This window comes from Quercus robur, chromosome 2 (assembly GCF_932294415.1).
Source record: "Quercus robur chromosome 2, dhQueRobu3.1, whole genome shotgun sequence".
Lineage (NCBI taxonomy): Eukaryota > Viridiplantae > Streptophyta > Magnoliopsida > Fagales > Fagaceae > Quercus > Quercus robur.
Window position 1 is genome coordinate 33,871,749 of NC_065535.1, and position 17,611 is coordinate 33,889,359.

At 42.9% G+C, this 17,611-nt stretch overlaps 1 long non-coding RNA gene across 1 annotated transcript; it reads left to right on the forward strand.

Annotated features, from left to right (window-relative positions):
* The first annotated feature begins 14,284 nt into the window (after window positions 1-14,284).
* On the forward strand, window positions 14,285-17,093 carry LOC126713437 (uncharacterized). Its single transcript, XR_007651343.1, has 2 exons — window positions 14,285-14,590; window positions 15,579-17,093. It is a non-coding gene; the product is annotated as an uncharacterized LOC126713437 (long non-coding RNA).
* The last annotated feature ends 518 nt before the right edge of the window (window positions 17,094-17,611 follow it).

Below are 17,611 nucleotides of genomic sequence, written 5' to 3' on the forward strand. Positions count from 1 at the left end.
AGAGGAGTATTTATAGTTTTCGGGAAAAGTCGAGGGGTGTTTGGATACAAGTCCGACGGGTTTTGAGGGCATATTCCCGTGCGATGAGCGTCAGCCTTATCCACATGGATTTTTATTTTTTAAACAAGGTTAAAGAATAAGTGTTTGTTTAGATACCTTATTCGTTAAAAACTGAAAATTTATTATTGAAAATATTGTAACAAAATATTTTTTTAAAGGTAAAAAAAATTGAAAACTTATTGCTGAAAACACTGTAACAAAATATTTATTAAAAGGTAAAATATTGTTCACTTAATACTGTTCATGCGTTTTTGTGTTTCGACTTTTCCATGAACAGTAGGACCAGCCAAAAAACTCAAATGCCAGCTTTAACGCAGACGCATTGCTAAACAAATGCACGCTAAGACTAAGGTTGTCCCATATATGTTGGGATGTTCCAAACTTAGAAGATACGGGAAATGAAAGTGAAAGAGGACTAGAAGAAAAGGTGACCGGAATGTATCAAATTTTAGTGTATTCCGACCACTTTTTTCTTATTTAACTTTCCCACTATCTCTCTTGTTTTAAACACACAATCTCTCAATTATGTGATTTGGATATCGTAACTATACTTGAGGAGGTTTCATTGACCAATAAATTAATAAGATATATGGTTGTACACTTGGTCAATAAGTCACATGATTAGTTGATCCCCATTAGCTTAATTGGTAAAATTTATTGCTATCAAATAAGTGTTTGGGTGCAAATCTCACTTGTACCAAAAAAACAAAACTTATTAGTAATAAGTGTCTTAATCAGATGATGAAGTGCAATTATTGTTATAATTTTTCTATCATATCTATAAAAAAATCACATGATTAACTTTAATTAGAGAATCTAACTTGTCATTTGTAATAATTTTAGTTAGATAAAAGTTTTGTAAATTTGTTCATGACCGTTGAAATAATATATTGTAACTAGTATGTAATAAAAATAGTATTGTGATAAGTATTATGGACTTCACACCTTAATAGTTTTTTATAAAAAAAAAACAAAAAAAACAAAAACAAAAACCAAATTGATATCTCTAGCACACGGTTTCTTTGTGTTCGGTGCACTTGTTTTGTCCTTTAGATCAGTGTGACGTAGCATTATCCATTATTCAAGGCAATGGTGGGGGGTGATCTGATGTAGTAAAAGGATGTCTTATTTGTGGAGTTTTCAAAAGGAAAAACCCATTGGGGATGCAGATTTAGTTTTATGGGTGAAAATGGTTTTACAATCCTTAAGCAAGTACCAAGTGTATTCTCAGACAATATGACCCGTGACTACCCTGAGTAACAAACAGTTCGAAGTTTAAAAATTTTCGAAATGTTCATAATGAGTTATAGGACTTGTGAGGGGAAATTGTATGGCACCAACCCAATTTTTGGCTTTTTTATAATATATTCTCTGCTTTCTTCTTTCTTGTTTTCATTTGGCTTTTGTTTTGAGTCTAAAATGTGCATAACAAAGTGATTCTATCAATCTTAACTTGGGGGTTATCTATCAATCTTAACTTATTATTGGCCCCCCTCAAAAAAAAAAAAAAACTTATTATTGGCTATCAAAGTGATTCATTTTAAGTGTCCGTTTGGTATCCAGTATTTGTCGATAGTTTATTTATTAAATATAAGACAAAATATATAATTTTTTTTTTTGCTATTTATTCTAAGAAAATGATTCATTTAAACATGTTTCAAGCATATTGAACTAGACTTTTGAATCTAGCTACCTACTTGTATCAAGACGTAACTACTTGTATATAATTTGGGATCACCCACTATTTGCCATTTAAATATTACATCTCCTGTACAGAAGTTGTACGGCGCCAAGACCCTAGGCCCACACAGGCCCTAGGCCCAATCCCACACAGGCCCTGGGCCGAGTCCCATACCAGCCTTGGGCAAAGGTCCAGCAGAAAGGTCCAGTTGTCCTGCGCCCTTCTTGGAGCTTCCTTCATGTGCGAACAAGCGTAGGGTATTGAATTCCGAGAAGTGATCGGACAAACGTTCCCGGTCAAATATACGAACTGTTCCCGGGAAATTGTGATATTCCCGGGGAGATGAGTTGCCGAACATAGTCGGTCAAAATGGAGCCAAGTTCCAAGATCATAAATGCTGCACCGCCCTTTCACCTAAACATCCACTTCAATCAGATAATATTGGACCTCCAGTAGCACTAACGGTGGCTGTAATCATAATCTCCCCACTAACCTTAGCTATAAATAGAAGAAAGTTGGGAGAAGAAGGGGTTCAGAAAAATTGAGAGAAAACAGTCAAGGAGAGAGTATCAATTGAGTGTTACTTTGAGTCTCTCTGCCGAGAACGACCCACTGTAGGAAATCCTTAAGCCCACTACAAATAAATTGTGAGCCCAAGTGACCTAAGGCCCAGAAGTCTTGTGCTTGGTTCTTACAATTGGCGCCCACCGTGGGGCCTTCCTACGAAGCTGTGGTTTGAGTGAGACTCAAGCAAGGGAGATGTCTGAAGAGCGTTCAGGGGGGCATGTTCCGAGCAATTCCGCAGGATCTTCTCGGGGATCGACGTGGAGGGAGAGAAGGCAGAAACGGCTGGAGGATAGGGAGCATCCAAGAGGAGAGGAAAGGTCCGGATTGGGAGAAGGATCGGCCTAGACACACCGGACAATTTCAGGCGTCTCAGCACATCGGCAATATGATGATAGAGACCGAGAGCTGGAGCGGTTACGCAGATTGGTAATGGACTTGGAGTTGGAAGCAAGGGGTCGGCGCCACGAAAGGAACCACAACCCCCAACCCAGGAGAAACCGTGGCGAGGAGGGTTCCAGCCGATCAGTTACGCAACAATACCGAGACCGATCACGCTCTCAAGAGTCACATCGGCACTCCCGGGAGACGCGTCGTAGACGGGACCGTTCCCGATCGCATGGATATGATAACCAAGGATCAGAGTCACCAGAGGAGCGGCGGCACCACAACGCCGCAATGGACGCCATGAGCAGAGCCTTGCGGATGGCAGCTCGGTCTCCATTCTCCGATGAGATTGAACGGGCACCCATGCCGAGCAGATTCACGCGACCACCATTCAATTCCTATGAAGGGAGGTCAGACCCCGTGGAGCATGTCAGTCATTACATCCACATGATGTCTTTGCATGCGCACAACGATGCATTGATGTGTAAAGTATTCCCCTCTAGTCTCGGCTCTACCGCACTGAGATGGTTCAATGGGTTGCGGAAAGGTTTTATACACAGCTTCGCCGAGCTGATTCAGGAATTCGGTAGCAGGTTCGTAACATGCAGCCGAGTGCAACAGCCGGTCGACGCATTGCTTTCCATGAAGATGAAGGTCGGGGAAACCCTTCGGAGTTATGCCGGCCGATACTGGGAACTCTACAACGAGATTGGTGGAGGAAACGAGAAAATTGCGGCTAGCACCTTCAGGATGGGGCTCCCCGAAGATTCTGAATTGCGGGAGTCACTGACAAGAAGACCCCCGGAGGATATGAGGCAACTGATGAGACGCATAGAGGAGTACAAACGCCTGGAGGATGACCGGCTGCAAAGCAGGGGGAAAGCGCCTTTTACGGGGAGATCTCGGCAAAGCATCTTGCGGCCAAAGCCGAAAAGGGACTTCAGAATGCAGGAACCAGAGGTGCAGATCGAAGGGGTTAATGTGGTGTTTAAAGAGCCCGTGCACAAAATCTTGGAACGGATAAGGAACGAGCCATTCTTCAGATAGCCGAACAAAATGGGGGGCGACCCATCTCGGAGGAACCAGAACCTATACTGCACCTATCACAGAGACAAGGGGCACACCACCGAGCAGTGTAGGGTATTAAAAGATCATCTCGGACAGTTAGTGAAGGCAGGGCACCTGAAAGAGTTTGTAGCAGATTCCATTGACCGGGAGCACGGGCAGGGCGCCCAACAGAAAAGGAACCCCCTTCCACCACCCCTGGGGGTAATCGACGTCATTCATGCCGCACCGAGAAGAGCAGCAGCGGTAAAAAGGATAATGACAGTGCCTTGCGCGGAGGGAGAATCATCCAAGAAGAAAAAGAAAGTTGGACGGCTGGCCATCTCGTTCGGAGAAGATGATTTGGAAGGGACGATCCAGCCTCACGACGACGCTTTGGTGGTGACAGCCCGGATAGGCGGATTCTTGGTGAAGAGGGTGATGATTGATCAAGGTAGCGGGGCTGACGTCATGTACCCGGACCTCTTCGAAGGGCTCGGGTTAAAGACCCAGGATTTGGCGAAGTATGACACGCCATTGGTCTCGTTTGACGGGAGAGTCATGATTCCCGAAGGGCAAATCTCTCTCCCAGTGGACATGGAAGGCAAGGAAGTTATAGTTACATTCATAGTAGTCCGATCATTCGCACCTTACACCGCAATCCTGGGGAGGCCGTGGATTCACGCCATGGGGGCTGTTCCGTCCACCCTTCACATGAAAGTAAAATTTCCTACTGAGTATGGAGTTGCAGAGGTAAGGGGGAATCAACAAGTGGCGAAGCAATGCCTTGTAGCCGCGGTCCGGTGGGAAAAGGAACAGCTTGGTCAAGCTGAGCATGCCGAGAAAGAGACTGCATAGCAATTGAAGAAACCCCGGGAAACTGGGGCAGACGTTGCCGAGGAGGTGCTGAAGGTAAGAATTCTCCCAGATAGTGACAAATATTTCCAGATAGGTACAAGCATGAATGACCGGGAAATGGTAGAGATGTTGTTGTTCCTGTTGCAGAACATAGATGTCTTCGCATGGAACCCGTATGAAGTGCCCGGCGTAGACCCCGAATTCATCGTTCACAAACTCAACGTGGACCCATCATTTCCCCCGAAGAAGCAGAAGCCGAGAAGAGCATCAAAGGAACACGTCGATGCAGTAAACCTGGAGGTCCAGCGACTGAAGGAAGCCGGAGTCATAAAAGAAATATTCTTCCCGAGATGGCTAGCAAACACTGTCGTAGTGAAGAAGAAGAGCGGTAAATGGAGAGTTTGTGTGGACTTCACAGATTTGAACAGAGCGTGTCCCAAGGACCCATTCCCGATGCCCAAGATTGATCAGCTAGTAGATGCCACGTACGGGCACCCGAGGATGAGCTTCCTGGACGCCTTCCAAGGCTACCACCAGATTGCCTTGGCGCCCGAGGACCGAGAAAAGACAGCGTTTATATCCCCGAACGCAAACTATCACTACGAGGTCATGCCGTTTGGATTGAAGAATGCCGGGGCCACCTACCAGCGTATGATGACAAGGATGTTCCGAGAAAAAATTGGATGCACGGTTGAAGTTTATATCGACGACATGGTGGTAAAAAGCAGAAAAGAGTCGCTGCATACTGAAGACCTTCGGGGAGTATTCGAGATACTACGACGGCACAAGCTGCGCCTGAATGCCGAAAAGTGCACTTTCGGAGTGGGGGCTGGTAAGTTCCTGGGTTATCTGATCTCCACTCGGGGAATAGAGGCTAACCCCGACCAAATAGAGGCCGTCAATCGCCTCAAACCACCGAGCAATCCTAAGGAGGTGCAAGTGCTCACTGGAATGTTGGCTGCCCTGAACCGATTCATCTCCAAGTTTGCCGATCGCTGCCTGCCATTCTATCAACTTCTGAAGAAGTGGAAGGGGTTTCAATGGGACGAGAGCTGCGACGAAACTTTTCGAGAACTAAAGGAATATTTGGCAAAGGCGCCGAGGTTGATGGCCCCGGAGCCCGGGGAGGATCTGTTTATGTACCTTGCAGTCACCGATCATGCCGTAAGTGCTGTGTTACTAAGGGACCGGGGAGTGCAACTGCCGGTGTATTACGTGAGCAAAACCTTGGTCGATGCCGAGACAAGGTACCTGCCTCTTGAAAAGTTGGTTTTGGCCCTGGTGCACGCCACGAGGAAGTTACCACACTACTTCCAGGCACACACAGTGTTCGTCCTCACCGAGTATCCATTGCAATCACTGTTGAAGAGATCCGACTTCACAGGACGAATTGCTAAATGGGGGACTCGGTTGGGATCGTTCGACATAAGATACCGACCTAGAAGCTCGGTGAAGGGACAGGTTCTCGCCGATTTCATCGCAGAATTTACACCCAAGAATGAAGGCAAGGTAATCTGTAGTGCGGAGATTCGCCCGTGGAGGTTATTTGTGGACGGCGCTTCAAATGCTATGGGGGCCGGGGCTGGTATTGTCATAATCACCCCTGAAGGTATGCGACTGGAACACTCCTTCAGATTGGGGTTCAAAGCCTCGAACAACGAAGCCGAGTATGAAGCCCTACTGGCCGGGTTGAGGGCAGTATTGCATCTGGGCGCAAAGGACGTAGAGATCTACTCGGACTCTCGGCTGGTTGTTTATCAGATCACTGGGGACTTCGAGGCTCGGGACCCCCGAATGAAAGCTTATCTAAGTACGGCAAAGCAAATTATCGGTCAGTTTGGAACGGTAAAGATATCCCAGGTAGCCCGCTCACAAAACAAGCATGCTGACTCTCTTGCCACGTTAGCCTCATCGGCTACCGAGGACACGCCGAGGCTTTTCACGATAGAACTTATAAGGGAGCCAAGCATCTGTGTGAAGACTGCTCTCGACCAGGCCGGAGTAGAGGTTGCGCAGGTGGCGGTAGCCGGACCATGCTGGATGAACCCGATCATAGACTTCCTTTCCGAAGATAAAGTTCCAGAGGATGAGGCGGAGGCCAACAAGATTCGACGAATGGCTCCCAGGTACTGGTTGTCTTCGGACCGAAAGTTGTACAGAAGGTCCTTCGCGGGCCCTTACCTCTTGTGCCTGCATCCTGAAAGAGTCAAGGAGCTTCTGACCGAGCTGCATGAAGGAGTGTGCGGCGGGCATGCTGGGGGACGATCTTTAGCACACAGAGCAATGACACAGGGGTTTTGGTGGCCACAGATGCAGAAGGATGCCGCCGAATATGTTCGGAGTTGCGAACAGTGTCAAAAGCACGCCCCAATGATCCATCAGCCGGCAGGACGTCTAAATCCTGTCAGCAGCCCGTGGCCATTTGCACAATGGGGGCTTGACATCCTCGGGCCATTCCCCCGAGCAACGGGGAACCGCCGATTTTTACTGGTGGCTGTAGATTACTTCACAAAGTGGGCTGAAGCTGAAGCCTTGGCCAATATCCGGGATACTGACGTGAAAAAATTTGTATGGAAAAACATAGTTACAAGGTTTAGGGTGCCGAATTCGCTAGTGACAGACAATGGGCTATAGTTCGACAGCAACGCTTTTTGGACCTTTTGCAGCGAGCTCGGCATCAAGAACAAGTATTCAACCCCGGCATACCCACAAAGTAACGGCCAAGCTGAAGCAGTAAACAAGACTATTTTGAACGGGCTCAAGAGAAGGTTGGATGGAGCGAAAGGAAGATGAGCAGAAGAACTACCCAGTGTTTTATGGGCTTACCGCACGACCCCCAGGAGATCCACAGGGGAAACCCCGTTTTCTCTGGCATACGGAGCAGAAGCAGTGATACCAACCGAGGTGAGCTTATGCAGTGCACGGGTAGCCGGGTTTGACCCCGTACAGAACGCCGACCTGATGATGGAGCATTTGGATTGGCTAGAAGAATGCAGGGAGGCCGCGACCATACGTCTTGCCGAGTATCAGCAGAAGCTGGCCCAAAGGTACAACCGAAATGTAAAGGCCAGGGAATTCTATGCCGGGGAACTAGTGTTAAGAAAGGTAGTGGGGAACATGCGGGACATGGCTACAGGGAAGCTTGCTCAAAGTTGGGAGGGACCATACAGAATCACAGCCATCGTAGGTGCAGGGGCCTACTACTTGGAAGACCTAGACGAGAGACCGCTCCCCCGACCATGGAACGCCAACAACCTGAAGAAATTCTACGCATAATCGTCAGTGTAAGCCAGAACTTGTATTCTATTAAGATTAAGAGCATGATGAATTTTTTTTTTTGTGTGCTGTTTTTGACTCTGTAACCGCACACCAAGAGAATCACCAATAAATCCTAAGGACAGAAACCTGACCCTCGGCTCGATCAATATCGCCGAGCAGGTGAAAACCTTACAAATAAATCCTAAGGACAGAAACCTGACCCTCGGCTCGATCAATATCGCCGAGCAGGTGAAAACCTTACAAATAAATCCTAAGGACAGAAACCTGACCCTCGGCTCGATCAATATCGCCGAGCAGGTGAAAACCTTACAAATAAATCCAAAGGATAGAAACCTGACCCTCGGCTCGATCAATATCGCCGAGCAGGTGAAAACCTTACAAATAAATCCTAAGGACAGAAACCTGACCCTCGGCTCGATCAATATCACCGAGCAGGTGAAAACCTTACAAATAAATCCTAAGGACAGAAACCTGACCCTCGGCACGACCAAAATTGCCGAGCAGGTTGGAACCTTACAAATAAATCTATAAGGACAGAAACTTGATTCTCGGTTAAAATCAAATATCCGGACAAGTGGAAACTTTACAAACAAATACTCTAAGGACGAAGACACAATTCTCGGTTAAACCAAAACCTGATAAAAACCTAACCCTTTTACAAATACTAAGTCCAATAACGCTCTCAAATTACCCACAGCGCCGCACAACAGGTTTTCGGGGGTACCATTCTATTAAGCGGCCATAGCACTGGTATAATTCAAGCAAAACACAAATAAATATAAATTCATTCAACAAATTGAAACGGAAAAAGAAAACGAACTACTAATTAAACAAATAAAAGCAATCGTTTAGCCACCACACCCCGGTGACGTGGGCAAATAAAACCAATAAATTAAAGCAATTATTCAATCACCACATCCCGGTGACATAGGCAAATAAAACCAATAAAATAAAAATAAGCTAGTAAATAAAAGTAAAATTAGCTGGGAGGTTGGGTCGGCGGTGGCACTTCCTGCTGAACGGTCAGGGGAAAAGGCTGGCCCTCACCGAGAAGCTCCTGCACAGTCGGGATGCTCGTGGCCTCCATTTCCTCGAGCTCGGCGTGAGAATCGATTTGTTCAACCAGCTCCCTCATACTGGCCGTCTCCTCCTCGTCAAAAGCAGCAAGGGCGTCCTGGACGGCAGGTACAGGGTTCGGAAATGGAATTTGGCCGGGGTCTCTCAGCGGCGAATCTTCAGGAACTCCCATTGCCTGAAGAACGGCAAACCACCCGGCCTCGAAACCCATATTCCGAGCCCGAGCCACCACCGGCTCTGCGGAGTTCTCGGTGTCGGCAAAACCTACGTCATACCACTTTTGTTCCGCGGCCGCCAAGCCTGCCCTGAGATCAGCTATCTCCTCGGCATTGGAAGTGTTAAGGCTGATGGCTTCGGCTAATTTGACCTCCATCTCATTTTGCTTGGTCAGGAGCTTTGAATTCCTTTTTTCGGCCAATGCCCGGAACTTCTCCGCAGCAGCAGCCTTCTTCTCAGCAGCCTCAGCAATTTTCAGCTTTTCCTTGGCCGTTTTCACTGCTGACTCCCGCGCCCCCTTCTCACGCTCGTTTTCCTCATCAAGCTCCCGTGCCCGGGCAGCCACAATGTGAGCCAGTTGAGCGGCCTAGCAAGCACGGAGGTTAGCAAAGAAACAAAAGGAAATCTATATGGAGTAGATAGACAAAAGAATTACCGCAATGGCGTGCCACTCTAGCCGGTGCCCCACAGACTCCTCGGACCCATCCTCGAAAGCGTGCACGTCCTCGGGAAGTTGGAGAGCTTCAACCAAAGTTTGGGCAATACGGCCGCCCTCGCCCTTATCCCACATCCGAACAGAGGCGGTTAAGGGCAATGGCTTGCCGTCCAAAAGGAACTTTGGCTCCCACGCTGAAGCCACTTGGGAGGAGGACGCGCCCCTGGTGCCAGCTTCGGTTGGCAGCTCGCGGATAACAATTCCACCTGTTGGTCGGGGAGGAGTCTGGACTGCGGCATCCCCCGGGCCCGTGGAAGGTTGCTCGGTTACTTTCTGCTTCTTACGGGCCCGTCCGGACTGCGAAGGGGGAGGAGGCTAAAACACTTGACCCCGACGCTGAGTAGGCGGGGGCTGGTTGGGCTGCCCGGCACCAGGCACGAACCGGTCGAGGGTCATGACTCTCCTTGCCACCATTCTTGCACCGGGTTGGATCGCTTCAGCTAGCAAGGCAGCCGCTTCTATCACTTGCTGTTGAGGCTCGACAGGTGGATTCTCGAGAGGGGGCTGCTCTTGGGCTTGGTCCCCTTGCTGTATGGCTTCGTGAGCTCTCTCTCTAAGGCGCTGAGATACCCGTTCCCCGGTTGTAAGCTTCGGCGGCAAAAAATTTACGTACCGGACGTCTATGTATGATAGCAGGGGGCTGTCAACTATCAGCGCCTGCTTGAAAGGCTGCCAAGTAGAATAAACCGGCTCCACTCCGAGGATCAAGTGTGAGGCTCGGAGTTGCCCGTCCCAATGCACGTATATCTCGGAACGGAGGACGAAGTTTAAATCCCTAGTGTGGACGGCTCTGAGGTCCTGAACAAACACTTTACCGTCTGCAAAAGAACAGGTGACGCATTAGCCTTTAACAATAAATTTTTTTTTTACTCCAATAAGAAGAAAAGAAGAGGCGGGGGAAAACAATTATATGAAGGGGATGGTACGAACCCACTTCACGCCGTGTAAGGGGGCAAGGGATCTCCCCGGCAAACCAATTGCCGCGCACCCTGACGAACTCCCCGGCGGAGTTCCTGTTCGAATCGGGTAGGCACGATATCAGCCGTACCCGAGCATCCCTTGTCTTTAGGTAATAATTGGTGGATTTGCTCCCACAGAGGCTGTACATTTGGTTAATATCATGGTGGTCTAACTGTAAGTTAAAGGTGTGGTTTAACTTACTGACACAACTAACTACCCGGTAAAAATTGGGGGGAAGCTGGTTAGGGCACAGCCCATAGTAAGTGAGTGTGCTTATCAAGAGGGGATCTACGGGGAACCTGACCCCACCTTCTAAAATGGACATCAAAGGAAAGAAGGTTGTACCCTGCCCTCGGTGGAGTTCCATATCACTCTCATGGCAGTAAGCCACGTCCACGTCATCGGGAATACTAAATTTACTCTTAAAGGTGGCCAAAGCAGCCGGGGATTCTAGAAGGTAAGAGTAACCCATCTATAAAACCTAAAACTACAAAAGTGAACTCAAAGAAACAAAGCTGAAGGAACTGGAAGGGGAAGAAAGACTTACTTTGGGTTCTAAGGAGGAAAATAACACTGAGCAAGCAAGCGCACAGAAGTGTGGTCGGCAGAGAGTAAGCACTAAAGATCAGAGGCGAAGGAAAAATGGCATGGTGTTCAGAGAGGGACTATTTATAAGGCCAAAACGAAGTGGGGGGAGAAGAAACGTTTATTCAAGCAATAAATGGGCACAATTTACGAGCGACCCAGCGACTGCCAAACGTAACCGATTCGCGCGCCGCTTCGGTTCACGAACTGTCAGGCAATAATGACGACTGCGCCTGGCACCGCGAGACGGCGCGTCTTTTGAGAATATTAGTAAAAAGTAACTGTCATAAGTCCCAGACAAGAAGGTTCCCGAGGTCAAGAGGCCCAAACAGCTCCTTGATTCTTCTCGGCGACCGAGTATGAATCAAGGGGGGGCTATTGTACGGCGCCGAGACCCTAGGCCCACACAGGCCCTGGGCCCTGTCCCATACAGGCCCTGGGCCCAATCCCACACAGGCCCTGGGCCGAGTCCCATACCAGCCTTGGGCAAAGGTCCAGCAGAAAGGTCCAGTTGTCCTGCGCCCTTCTTGGAGCTTCCTTCATGTGCGAACAAGCGTAGGGTATTGAATTCCGAGAGGTGATCGGACAAACGTTCCCGGTCAAATATACGAACTGTTCCCGGGAAATTGTGATATTCCCGGGGAGATGAGTTGCCGAACATAGTCGGTCAAAATGAAGCCAAGTTCCAAGATCATAAATGCTGCACCGGCCCTTTCACCTAAACATCCACTTCAATCAGATAATATTGGACCTCCAGTAGCACTAACGGTGGCTGTAATCATAATCTCCCCACTAACCTTAGCTATAAATAGAAGAAAGTTGGGAGAAGAAGGGGTTCAGAAAAATTGAGAGAAAACAGTCAAGGAGAGAGTATCAATTGAGTGTTACTTTGAGTCTCTCTGCCGAGAACGACCCACTGTAGGAAATCCTTAAGCCCACTACAAATAAATTGTGAGCCCAAGTGACCTAAGGCCCAGAAGTCTTGTGCTTGGTTCTTACAGAAGTTATTTTAAAACATAATTTCCCAGACAAATTGAGCTAAATCCGTTTGGAATAATCACTTTCAATAAAATAGGTAGCAGTTTTTTTTTTTTTTTTTTTCTTTTGAGAAAAAAGGTAGCAAATTATATAATTATCCATGTATTCTATCATATAACCGCAAAGTAAAACTTAGGTATAATTCCTTAGGTGTGATATATTAGGTTTTTCAATTAAATGTATATTAGTGTTTTGAAGGTATTAGTTTATATAATTAATTAAATATAATCCCAAATATGTATTGTTAGTTTGATATTGTACTTAAATTTTGTCGTAACTACTAAGTTATTTGAATGAATATATAACAATTACATATTGAGATCAAAAGTATAAGTTGTTTGTTACCTTAGTGATAATTTGCAAGGGGCAAACTTGTCCAATTTATTTAGGAATAGGCTAATCAAATGATTGGTACTTACTAAAAGTCTTGTAACTTAATTGGCACATCTCTATGCACAAAGTATTTAGAAGTCTAAGGGGAAAGGCGAGTAGCGGTATTAGCTACATATTGTGACTATCTCAACCAAAAAAAAAAAAAAAAATGGATTTAGACATGGATCCTACTTCTATCCCATCCCATCATAACCATACACTAAAGAGAGAAACTATTTCCTAAAAAAGAAGGAAAATAAGAAGAGAGAAACCATTTGGAGTACAAAATTTTTTATTATAAAAGAGTTACAAGCAAATGTGTATGCTGGTTTATTATATATTTATTTCACACTAACATGCAGTAGCGAAGCCAGATTACTTTCTTTGGGGGGGGGGGGGGAGGAATGTGTAAAAATCAAGATATGTTTTTCATATAAATTGTAAGGAGGGAGAGGGATTTTTTTAAGAAACCCGAGGGGCCATTACCCCCCTCCCGGTGCTAACATGTAATATCATGCAAATTTATAGTTGCATTTAAATATAAACACAAGTATACGCATATTAAAATTATTACCTAAGTTGAATACTATTGAGGATTATTTTTATATTTTTGTCAACTCTTAGGGCATGTTTGGTAGATTATAATAGACACTGTAATATTATAGTTATTCTTATGGTTTAGCCATTCAACAATTTGGTTATGTTTTTATTACAGGAAATAATCATTCCTTATGAATAATTTTTTTTTTAAATTAGGAATAACTATTCCCCTCTAAAAGGGTTGTAATATTTTTTTTTTTTTTTTTTTTTTTTTTTTTTATATATATAACGAGTTGTAAACTTGTAATAGCTATTCCTTAATGTATGTAATCATTTATAAAATTAATATATTTCCAAATAAATAAACTTCCCATATGCACATAACAATTATGGAAATAATAATTCATCAAAAAATAATTCATCTCTCCCAAATTTAAAAACATATTATTTTCTTGGAAATATAATTGTTTGAGTATAGGGATGGCAATTTTTCCCTGCCCCGCTTAACCCGTCCCTCCCCACTTCGCCCCGTACAGGTTTTCCCCGCTTCGCAAAGGTGGTAGAGTGGGGATGGGGCAAGATTTTAGCCCCGCAGCACGGGGCAGGGTGGGGATGGGTTTAGACTTTTTAGACCCACCCCGCCCCGCCCCGCCCCGCGTTACTAAGGATTATTGTAACACCCCGACCCAATTTTTATAATTAAACTATGTGTTTAAGTGGTTAAGTATTATTAATATTTTAAGCCACTTACTTACAAAAATTAATATAAAAGTATTTAATAAACATATTATTTTATAATGTCATTGAATAAGAAATTGTAAACATTATAAATAATTGAAATGACTATTTGTATTATAAATATATATTTAGCATGTACAAAACTATATTAGGTGGTTAAGTTATGAGATGTATATATATATATATATATATATAGTTGTTGGTATTTTAACTAAGCATGATGCATGAGATAGTATAGTAGAATTCCACCCACATGCAATCAATTAAAATCCAACACATGTAAAGTCAAAGAACCATGCATGATGACAAACCCCATAGACCAAGACTTGGCCATGCAATCACCAAGCTCCACCTCACCTATTCCTTGACTTTCTCAAACAAATAGAACATCCAAGAAGCTCCTTACTTCTCCGTTTCCTACGGGTAAACACCAAGTCTGAAATTTCAGCTTACTTTACTCTCTTTTTCTCTTAAGGAAAGTGCTAGGAAGCTCCCTTGAGTCTTCCTCTCAAGTCCACCGGTTCACACACCAAAAGAAAGACAAAAACCCACCCAAAAGTGTTCCCCTTATCCCATTTTCTTGGCTGCACCAGACAGAAAGTCCAGCAGCAAGAAGGAAGCTCTTTTCAATTCTCTCAAGCTCTCTACCTCTCATACCTTCTGGTCCAGCCACTAGGAAAGGAAAATCCTTTCATGTAAGTCCATATATATATATATATATATATATATGCTATTTTAAGAAGCTTTGAGCTGTGTTGATGGTTTGTGGAAGGTAGATTAGGGTTTTTACTAATTAATGATTTTATATGATTAAGGAAGTAAGAAAAATTTAGGATGAGTATTTTTGATGCTGCTGCTGGGATTTTTGTTGTGTGTATTTTTGCTTTAAATGGGTAAATGACTATGTATAAGTGTTTTATAACATGTCTTATGAGTGTATAAAAATCCCCATATGAAAATACCATTGTTTGGTAATTGTTTATGAATTTATGATAAAACGTTGCAAAGCTGTCACTGTGACAGATTCTGTGTTTATGCATGATAAATTATGTATTAAATTGCATATAGTAAATTTGGATGCTAGGGATAATTCCTATGAAACCTAAGACACTTGTGGCTGTTATAGAAGTGGTCTCACAGAATTTGGATAAACATAAAAATAATGGTTTAATTTATAAGTTGCATGAATTTCAGACAGAACAGATTTGAGTATGCTGTCTTACGTGATTTTTAGTAAATCATGGGTTTATGCTTTGAATCCGAAATTTTTATGGTATATACTGGACATACAGGGGAGTGATTCTGTAAAATTTCATGACAATTGGATGTGTTTGGACACCCGTTTGTATTTTACAAATGGGGCATATGCTGCTGGAATAGAACAGTAAACAGTAAGGGACATGCCTAATTTTGAGGATTTAATTCTCGAGTTAGGATGTATATTTTGAGCTATAATTTAATATGCTCATCCTTTGATACGTTAGAATCATACATAAATTTTATGAATTGGTTTCTCTATGGTGTAGTATATCATGTTGTCTGATGGATGCATTTTGTGTTTGTGGGAACCTCTTTGAGGTGGGATTAGGATTTCCTTAATTCTAAGAAATAGGCTTTGAGTTGATTGTGTGAGTCTATGACAAGGAAATTATGGATAGTAATAAGCTTCGATTTATGGTTTAGGTGTTACCAGTATCCAAGTCTAAGCTCCTTCGACTTTAGGCTCTCAATTCCTCTGCTTTCAGGTAAGAGATAAGTTATATGAGCATTTGGTAAGTCATGAGGTTATTTTAAAGTATATTATGCATTAAAATGTTTTTGATTAGAGATATGGCATGTAATCATTATTCTGACAAAGATATGTTCGTGAACTTTCGAAAAACTTATGTATATGATTTAAGCATATTGATGCTATTATTGATTTCATGAACATGATGTTTAATGAAAAGAATGGAAACACTATTATTATGAAATGTTATGCAAAATAAGAAATTTCAGTATGATGTAAAGTATGAAATGTTTTCGTGTTATGTCCTCTGGTAATCTGAACTCAGCCAGTAGGGGTTAATTATTGGCTTTCCATGGAAAAATGTGATATGTTTGGCCATTTAAAGTAGAGGAAATGGGGTTGCCCGTAACTCTAGGCCATTTAAAGTAGAGGAAATGAGGTTGCCCGTAACTCTAATCTAAATAAAGTCTTCTCCCCAATGTGTACGGACGGCGGAGAGGAACAAAACCTGGAGGGGATGTGCCATCAAGCCTCCCAAAGAGGACAATATCATACACATGGGGGCACCCAAATGTAATGAGACCTTCTCTGTACAGCTTATCAGATATGGACTAACCAATATGATATGAACAACTATGTTATGTTATAAATCATGAGAGAATTATTTTGTTTAAATGCATTATGAAAAGTTAAAAGTTCTCATGAAAATAAGAAGTTTCTGATGAAAAGAAAGCTGTTCATTAAAGATAAAAGTTTATGAAGTTCTGTTCTGCTATAAAGGTAAAGTTTCTGATGAAAGTACAAGTTATGTTTAAAAGTTATCAGATACCTGTTCTTTATGAAATGTTAAGTTTTATGACTATGAAAGTTGTAATAAATTTTGGAAAGAGGTTTATAAAGAAAAGTTTTCTTATTAGTCAAGATGTTTCTAGTTTAATACAAAGTTGCCGATCATCTAATTTAAGTTAAAATAATTATTTTGTAATGAGAATATATATATGACGACTTTTTAGGAAGTGAAAGAATTTTAATCCGAAAGGTTTTGGTAATATTATTCTGATAAGAAAATGGAGAACAATTATTTTCCCATGAAAAGCTAACTTATACTGAATAGTATAAAATACTATGCATGAAAAGATGTTCTCCTATTCGAATATTCATAGAATGAAATGATTTGATTTACATGCATCCTTATTGAATTCTCATATATCTTACCTTTACTGAGCTGTGTAGCTCACCCCTTCCACTTTTTCAGTTAGCAGGTTTTATTTTGGAACAGAGGGAGCCTTAGTCGAGTTTGGAAGGAGCTGGTGTTAGTTTTATATGTATAGATCCTAAATTAGCATTCTGACGTTTAGCTTTATAGTTATTGTGTATTTTAGGATCAAATGAAAGTTGTGTATACCTTAAAGTATCAAGCGATGTATTATGTAAAAGTGTGGAAATTAAATGATTGGTGGATTATGTTATTCTTTGGAGTACAATGTAGATGCTCTGAATGTCAAGTCAAAGGTTATATAATTTAAGTAAAGAAACAAGGATTGAAAAGAAAAAGAAAGCTTTTGGTAAAAGTTTTGTAAAAGTTAAGTGGTTCTTGTTAATATCAGGTTTAGGCTTGATATTAGCATGCCGGTCATGGTCACAAATCCCGAGTATCGGGTTTGGGGCGTGACAATTATAATTGTAAATTTTTCATACCCTAAAACCCTACTATTTAAACAAACAGATTAATATTAGCATATTTTATTCTACCTAATATGATTCTCTGCCTTTATTTTTTTATGTGTTATACTATGAGATTTTTTATTTTTTTTTTATTTTTATGATTGTCTAGTTAAACACTTGGATATATTATTCAATTTTTTCTAAAAATTGATTTGATTTTATAGGAAGAATTTAGTTGTTATTTCAAGTATATTTTTATTAATGAAATAAGTTTCATTAAAAAAATTGTACTAGTTGTAGAGTAAATTAACAAAAAGTAAAG